Source organism: Oncorhynchus keta, chromosome 25 (assembly GCF_023373465.1).
Source record: "Oncorhynchus keta strain PuntledgeMale-10-30-2019 chromosome 25, Oket_V2, whole genome shotgun sequence".
NCBI lineage: Eukaryota > Metazoa > Chordata > Actinopteri > Salmoniformes > Salmonidae > Oncorhynchus > Oncorhynchus keta.
Window position 1 is genome coordinate 40,628,770 of NC_068445.1, and position 9,048 is coordinate 40,637,817.

The following is a 9,048-nucleotide window of genomic DNA, read 5'->3' on the forward strand; positions in this document are numbered from 1 at the left end:
TAGCTCCTGTATTCTAATGGTTCCTGGATCCTCCTAGCTCCTGTATTCTAATGGTTCCTGGATCCTCCTAGCTCCTGTATTCTAATGGTTCCTGGATCCTACTAGCTCCTGTATTCTAATGGTTCCTGGATCCTCCTAGCTCCTGTATTCTACTGGTTCCTGGATCCTCCTAGCTCCTGTATTCTAATGGTTCCTGGATCCTCCTAGCTCCTGTATTCTAATGGTTCCTGGATCCTCCTAGCTCCTGTATTCTACTGGTTCCTGGATCCTCCTCGCTCCTGTATTCTACTGGTTCCTGGATCCTCCTAGCTCCTGTATTCTAATGGTTCCTGGATCCTCCTAGCTCCTGTATTCTACTGGTTCCTGGATCCTCCTCGCTCCTGTATTCTACTGGTTCCTGGATCCTCCTAGCTCCTGTATTCTAATGGTTCCTGGATCCACCTAGCTCCTGTATTCTAATGGTTCCTGGATCCTCCTCGCTCCTGTATTCTACTGGTTCCTGGATCCTCCTAGCTCCTGTATTCTACTGGTTCCTGGATCCTCCTAGCTCCTGTATTCTAATGGTTCCTGGATCCTCCTAGCTCCTGTATTCTACTGGTTCCTGGATCCTCCTAGCTCCTGTATTCTACTGGTTCCTGGATCCTCCTAGCTCCTGTATTCTAATGGTTCCTGGATCCTCCTCGCTCCTGTATTCTAATGGTTCCTGGATCCTCCTAGCTCCTGTATTCTAATGGTTCCTGGATCCTCCTAGCTCCTGTATTCTAATGGTTCCTGGATCCTCCTAGCTCCTGTATTCTACTGGTTCCTGGATCCTCCTAGCTCCTGTATTCTACTGGTTCCTGGATCCTCCTAGCTCCTGTATTCTACTGGTTCCTGGATCCTCCTAGCTCCTGTATTCTAATGGTTCCTGGATCCACCTAGCTCCTGTATTCTAATGGTTCCTGGATCCTCCTCGCTCCTGTATTCTACTGGTTCCTGGATCCTCCTAGCTCCTGTATTCTAATGGTTCCTGGATCCTCCTAGCTCCTGTATTCTAATGGTTCCTGGATCCTCTAGCTCCTGTATTCTAATGGTTCCTGGATCCTCCCTAGCTCCTGTATTCTACTGGTTCCTGGATCCTCCTCGCTCCCTGTATTCTAATGGTTCCTGGATCCTCCCTAGCTCCTGTATTCTACTGGTTCCTGGATCCTCCTAGCTCCTGTATTCTACTGGTTCCTGGATCCTCCTAGCTCCTGTATTCTACTGGTTCCTGGATCCTCCAAGCTCCTGTATTCTAATGGTTCCTGGTTCCTGGTATTCTACTGGTTCCTGGATCCTCCTAGCTCCTGTATTCTACTGGTTCCTGGATCCTCCTAGCTCCCTTTATTCTACTGGTTCCTGGATCCTCCTAGCTCCTGTATTCTACTGGGTTCCTGGATCCTCCTAGCTCCTGTTTTCTAATGGTTCCTGGATCCTCCTAGCTCCTGTATTCTAATGGTTCCTGGATCCTCCTAGCTCCTGTATTCTACTGGTTCCTGGATCCTCCTAGCTCCTGTATTCTAATGGTTCCTGGATCCTCCTAGCTCCTGTATTCTACTGGTTCCTGGATCCTCCTAGCTCCTGTATTCTACTGGTTCCTGGATCCTCCAAGCTCCTGTATTCTAATGGTTCCTGGATCCTCCTAGCTCCTGTATTCTAATGGTTCCTGGATAGCTCCTATTCTAATGGTTCCTGGATCCTCCTAGCTCCTGTATTCTACTGGTTCCTGGATCCTCCTCGCTCCTGTATTCTACTGGTTCCTGGATCCTCCTAGCTCCTGTATTCTACTGGTTCCTGGATCCTCCTAGCTCCTGTATTCTACTGGTTCCTAGATCCTCCTAGCTCCTGTATTCTAATGGTTCCTGGATCCCTAGCTCCTATATTCTACTGGGTTCCTGATCCCCCTAGCTCCTGTATTCTAATGGTTCCTGGATCTCCTCGCTCCTGTATTCTAATAATGGTTCCTGGATCCTCCTCGCTCCCTGTATTCTACTGGTTCCTGGATCCTCCTCGCTCTGTATTATACTGGTTCCTGGATCCTCCAGCTCCTGTATTCTACTGGTTCCTGGGATCCTCCTAGCTCCTGTATTCTAATGGTTCCTGGATCCTCCTAGCTCCTGTATTCTACTGGTTCCTGATCCTCCTCAGCTCCTGTATTCTACTGGTTCCTGGATCCTCCTCGCTCCTGTATTCTAATGGTTCCTGGATCCTCCTAGCTCCCTGTATTCTACTGGTTCCTGATCCTCCTCGCTCCTGTATTCTACTGGTTCCTAGATCCTCCTAGCTCCTGTATTCTACTGGTTCCTGGATCCTCCCTAGCTCCTGTATTCTACTGGTTCCTGGATACTCCGAGCTCCTGTATTCTACTGGTTCCTGGATCCTCCTAGCTCCTGTATTCTACTGGTTCCTGGGATCCTCCTAGCTCCTGTATTCTACTGGTTCCTGGATCCTCCTAGCTCCTGTATTCTACTGGTTCCTGGATCCTCCTAGTTCCTGTATTCTACGGGTTCCGGATCCTCCCTAGTTCCTGTATTCTACTGGTTTCTGGATCCTCCTAGCTCCTGTATTCTACTGGTTCCTGGATCCTCCTAGCTCTGTATTCTACTGGTTCCTAGATCCTCCTAGCTCCTGTATTCTAATGGTTCCTGGATCCTCTAGCTCCTGTATTCTACTGGTTCCTGGATCCTCCTAGCTCCTGTATTCTAATGGTTCCTGGATCCTCCCTCGCTCCTGTATTCTAATGGTTCCTGGATCCTCCTCGCTCCTGTATTCTACTGGTTCCTGGATCCTCTCGCTCCTGTATTATACTGGTTCCTGGATCCTCCTAGCTCCTGTATTCTACTGGTTCCTGGATCCTCCTAGCTCCTGTATTCTAATGGTTCTGGATCCTCCTCGCTCCCTGTATTCACTGGTTCCTGGATCCTCCTCGCTCCTGTATTCTAATGGTTCCTGGATCCTCCTAGCTCCTGTATTCTACTGGTTCCTGGATCCTCCTCGCTCCTGTATTCTAATGGTTCCTGGATCCTCCTAGCTCCTGTATTCTACTGGTTCCTGGATCCTCCTAGCTCCTGTATTCTACTGGTTCCTGGATCCTCCTAGCTCCTGTATTCTAATGGTTCCTGGATCCCCCTAGCTCCTGTATTCTACTGGTTCCTGGATCCTCCTAGCTCCTGTATTCTAATGGTTCCTGGATCCTCCTAGCTCCTGTATTCTAATGGTTCCTGGATCCTCCTAGCTCCTGTATTCTACTGGTTCCTGGATCCTCCTAGCTCCTGTATTCTAATGGTTCCTGGATCCTCCTAGCTCCTGTATTCTACTGGTTCCTGGATCCTCCTAGCTCCTGTATTCTACTGGTTCCTGGATCCTCCTAGCTCCTGTATTCTAATGGTTCCGATCCTCCTAGCTCCTGTATTCTACTGGTTCCTGGATCCTCCTAGCTCCTGTATTCTAATGGTTCCTGGATCCTCCCTAGCCCTGTATTCTACTGGGTTCCTGAATCCTCCTAGCTCCCTGTATTCTACTGGTTCCTGGATCCTCCTTGCTCCTGTATTCTACTGGTTCCTGGATCCTCCTCGCTCCTGTATTCTACTGGTTCCTGGATCCTCCTCGCTCCTGTATTCTACTGGTTCCCAGTCCTCCTAGCTCTGTATTCTACTGGTTCCCTGTGATCCTCCTAGCTCCTGTATTCTAAATGGTTCCTGGATCCTCCTAGCTCCTGTATTCTACTGGTTCCTGGATCCTCCTAGCTCCTGTATTCTAATGGTTCCTGGATCCCCCTTAGCTCCTGTATTCCAATGGTTCCTGGTCCTCCTCGCTCCTGTATTCTAATGGTTCCTGGATCCTCCTCGCTCCTGTATTCTACTGGTTCCCTGGATCCTCCTCGCTCTGTATTATACTGGTTCCTGGATCCTCCTAGACACTGCCTGGGATGAGCTCATCACGTTGGCTATCCACTACTAGAACAGGGACAGAGACACTGCCTGGGATGAGCTCACGTTGGCCATCCACTACTAGAACAGGGACAGAGACACTGCCTGAGATGAGCTCATCACGTTGGCTATCCACTACTAGAACAGGGACAGACACTGCCTGGGATGAGCTCATCACGTTGGCTATCCACTACTAGAACAGGGACAGAGACACTGCTCGGATGAGCTCGTCACGTTGGCCATCACACTACTAGAACAGGGACAGAGACACTGCCTGGGATGAGCTCGTCACGTTGGCCATCCACTACTAGAACAGGGACAGAGACACTGCCTGGGATGAGCTCATCACGTTGGCCATCCACTACTAGAACAGGGACAGAGACACTGCCTGGGATGAGCTCATCACGTTGGCCCATCCACTACTAGAACAGGGACAGAGACACTGCTCGGATGAGCTCATCACGTTGGCCATCCACTACTAGAACAGGGACAGAGACACTGCCTGGGATGAGCTCGTCACGTTGGCTATCCACTACTAGAACAGGGACAGAGACACTGCCTGGGATGAGCTCATCACGTTGGCCATCCACTACTAGAACAGGGACAGAGACACTGCCTGAGATAAGCTCATCACGTTGGCCATCCACTACTAGAACAGGGACAGAGACACTGCCTGGCCTGGGATGAGCTCATCACGTTGGCCATCCACTACTAGAACAGGGACAGAGACACTGCCTGGGATGAGCTCATCACGTTGGCTATCCACTACTAGAACAGGGACAGAGACACTGCCTGGGATGAGCTCATCACGTTGGCTATCCACTACTAGAACAGGGACAGAGACACTGCCTGGGATGAGCTCGTCACGTTGGCCATCCACTACTAGAACAGGGACAGAGACACTGCCTGGGATGAGCTCATCACGTTGGCCATCCACTACTAGAACAGGGACAGAGACACTGCCTGGGATGAGCTCATCACGTTGGCCATCACTACTAGAACAGGGACAGAGACACTGCCTGGGATGAGCTCATCACGTTGGCTATCCACTACTAGAACAGGGACAGACACTGCCTGAGATGAGCTCATCACGTTGGCCATCCACTACTAGAACAGGGACAGAGACACTGCCTGGGATGAGCTCATCACGTTGGCCATCCACTACTAGAACAGGGACAGAGACACTGCCTGGGATGAGCTCGTCACGTTGGCCATCACTACTAGAACAGGGACAGAGACACTGCCTGGGATGAGACTCATCACGTTGGCCATCCACTACTAGAACAGGGACAGAGACACTGCCTGGGATGAGCTCGTCCGTTGGCTATCACTACTAGAACAGGGACAGAGACACTGCCTGGGATGAGCTCATCACGTTGGCCATCCACTACTAGAACAGGGACAGAGACACTGCCTGGGATGAGCTCGTCACGTTGGCCATCCACTACTAGAACAGGGACAGAGACACTGCCTGGGATGAGCTCGTCACGTTGGCCATCCACTACTAGAACAGGGACAGAGACACTGCCTGGGATGAGCTCGTCACGTTGGCCATCCACTACTAGAACAGGGACAGAGACACTGCCTGGGATGAGCTCATCACGTTGGCCATCCACTACTAGAACAGGGACAGAGACAGGGACAGAGACACTGCTGCCATACACACACAGATTCACACACACCTACAGGCTTGGTCTTAAACCCCCCCCTGCAGCCAACCAACACCACTTCAGTCGGACTGAGGGAGCCACTCTTAAAGCACACCTGCTTTCTCAAGGCGTGGCACCACTGTTGAGCTCAACGTGCATACCATAGAACCACTGTCAATCATAGTGCTCACCTCTACAACATCCCCCAGTAACACACTAGTATAGAAGAGTTCATCATTCTGGAGCACTCTGTGTATTTTGCATAATTACTTTTTAGTTTGACTTAATTTCATCACAAACACTTGAATATATTGACTTTAAATCTACACCACTATTTGATTGGGGCACCTCACAAGGTCCAGCACTTCCCCCCCTACCCCGTGCGGAACCTTCTAGTTCTCCTGCCGCTGAGCCGTGTTGCTGTTTGACGGAGCGACGGGAGTTACCGATGAAGCGGGTGGACATCCTTGACGTGTGTGTGTCCAGCTGCATAACAGAGGAAGCAGAGATGGTGTGAATAACAATGAGCTATGATGCTGTGATTTGCATCCCCACAGACTTTGCATTGCAAAGATGGGTTTTCCCTTCTCCTGGGCCTCCTCTGAAAACGGTTATCATAGCCACCTACAGGTTGCTGTGGCCTCTGCTCCAAAGACCCGTGCAAGCATGGCAATCACACGATCCAATACCTCGTGGGCTGCGGCAAAGGGTCCGGGCAGTTTGCAACAGGCGACAGGAAATGCCCATCAGGAAATCCATAGACACATCCCCATTCCTAGGACTAGGTGAAACTGGCTCGAATGTAGTCGGCCTGGCCAGAGGTGTGGAAGTAAGTGAATAAATAGCTGCCCCACTACCCACTGGCGGTGAAGTGTTAAACATGAGAACTCCCCTACTGTACCTCTCCCAAAACCCTCCATTCATTTATCATTTTTTTGTTGTTGTTGTTGGTGGAAACAAAAGTAAATAAAAATCACATTCAATATCAACACACTTATAACATCAGCTTGAATATAATGCACTCAAAATAAAAGTTCAGTGGTAGTTGCACCCACCTCTAACAAGAATCAACACAGAAAACACAGTGGTCCTTCTGTAGCTCAGTTGGTAGAGCATGGCGCTTGTAACGCCAGGGTAGTGGGTTCGATCCCCGGGACCACCCATACGTAGAATGTATGCACACATGACTGTAAGTCGCTTTGGATAAAAGCGTCTGCTAAATGGCATATATTATTATTATTATTAAAAGTAACAAAAGAAACAGCCTCATAAATATATCTGTCGCCACCTTGTGGCAAAAAGTGGCGTCGCACTCAAGTTAATTGGCATCGGAAAGTTACAAGCATAACAGCACAATTACATCACTAACTAATCATACTATCACCACATACAAGTAATGAACAGTATACTATATTTCCCCAATTCACTCATGCTACCAGGAGCCTCCTGAGAATTCCGCTCGTGCGGAATGCAAAACAGTTCATATGCACAACACGGCTCCGGTGTGCATCAGCAATCTCGCGGATCCTTCCACGTGACGTCCTGCGAAGACAAGAAGACGAGTCTCGGCACCAGTGTAACATAAGTTAATCATACTATGCTTGTGTTGTGTTTTGTTTTGTTCAAAGAAATCCCCCCAGCCTGTGGTCCCAGTTGAGCATTATTTATTATCTGTAGTTAAATAGGAAACAGCACGTTAGTAGAATACAGGGGCTAAGGGGGATCCTGGAACCATTAGAATACAGGAGCTAGGATGATCCAGGAACCATTAGAATACAGGAGCTAGGAGGATCCAGGAACCATTAGAATAAAGGAGCTAGGAGGATCATCCCAGGCAGTGTCTCTGTCCCTGTTCTAGTAGTGGATAGCCAACGTGATGAGCTCATCCCAGGCCGTGTCTCTGTCCCTGTTCTAGTAGTGGATGGCCAGCGTGACGAGCTCATCCCAGGCAGTGTCTCTGTCCCTGTTCTAGTAGTGGATGGCCAACGTGATGAACTCATCCCAGGCAGTGTCTCTGTCCCTGTTCTAGTAGTGGATGGCCAACGTGAGCTCATCCCAGGCAGTGTCTCTGTCCCTGTTCTGGTAGTGGATGGCCAACGTGATAGCTCATAGGCAGTGTCTCTGTCCCTGTTCTAGTATGAGCTCATCCCTGTTCTGGTAGTGGGCGTGACGAGCTCATCAGGCAGTGTCTCTGTCCCCTATTCTAGTAGTGGATGGCCAGCGTGACGAGCTCATCCAGGCAGTGTCTCATCCCTGGCTCTAGTAGTGGATGGCCAACGTGATGAGCTCAGGCAGTGTCTCTGTCCCTGTTCTAGTAGTGGATGGCCAGCGTGACGAGCTCATCCCAGGCAGTGTCTCTGTCCCTGTTCTAGTAGTGGATAGCCAACGTGATGAGCTCATCCCAGGCAGTGTCTCTGTCCCTGTTCTAGTAGTGGATAGCCAACGTGATGAGCTCATCCCAGGCAGTGTCTCTGTCCCTGTTCTGGATGGCCAACGTGATGAGCTCATCCCCCAACTAGTAGTGGATTGATGAGCTTATCTCAGGCAGTGTCTCTGTCCCTGTTCTAGTAGTGGATGGCCAACGTGATGAGATCCCAGGAGTGTCTCTGTCCTGTTCTAGTAGTGGATCGTGACGAGCTCATCCCCAGGCAGTGTCTCTGTCCCTGTTCTAGTAGTGGATGGCCAGCGTGGCCAGGCTCATCCGAGGCAGTGTCTCTGTCCTGTTCCTGTAGTGGATGGCCAACGTGAGTGAGCTCATCCCCAGGCAGTGTCTCTGTCCCTGTTCTAGTAGTGGATGGCCAACGTGATGAGCTCATCCCAGGCAGTGTCTCTGTCCCTGTTCTAGTAGTGGATGGCCAACGTGACGAGCTCATCCCCGGAGGCAGTGTCTCTGTCCTGTTCTAGTAGTGGATGGCCAACGTGGCCAGGCTCATCCGAGGCAGTGTCTCTGTCCCTGTTCTAGTAGTGGATAGCCAACGTGATGAGCTCATCCCAGGTAGTGTCTCTGTCCCTGTTCTAGTAGTGGATGGCCAACGTGATGAGCTCATCCCAGGCAGTGTCTCTGTCCCTGTTCTAGTAGTGGATGGCCAACGTGACGAGCTCATCCCAGGCAGTGTCTCTGTCCCTGTTCTAGTAGTGGATGGCCAACGTGACGAGCTCATCCCAGGCAGTGTCTCTGTCCCTGTTCTAGTAGTGGATAGCCAACGTGATGAGCTCATCCCAGGCAGTGTCTCTGTCCCTGTTCTAGTAGTGGATAGCCAACGTGATGAGCTCATCTCAGGCAGTGTCTCTGTCCCTGTTCTAGTAGTGGATGGCCAACGTGACGAGCTCATCCCAGGCAGTGTCTCTGTCCCTGTTCTAGTAGTGGATAGCCAACGTGATGAGCTCATCCCAGGCAGTGTCTCTGTCCCTGTTCTAGTAGTGGATAGCCAACGTGATGAGCTCATCCCAGG

At 50.4% G+C, this 9,048-nt stretch overlaps 1 protein-coding gene across 1 annotated transcript in view; it reads left to right on the forward strand.

The window, feature by feature from the left end:
• The window catches only part of naaladl1 (N-acetylated alpha-linked acidic dipeptidase like 1), a 29,987-nt gene that overhangs the window by 6,617 nt on the left and 14,322 nt on the right, over nt 1–9,048 (forward strand). The gene's annotated exons all lie outside the window — the stretch shown is intronic.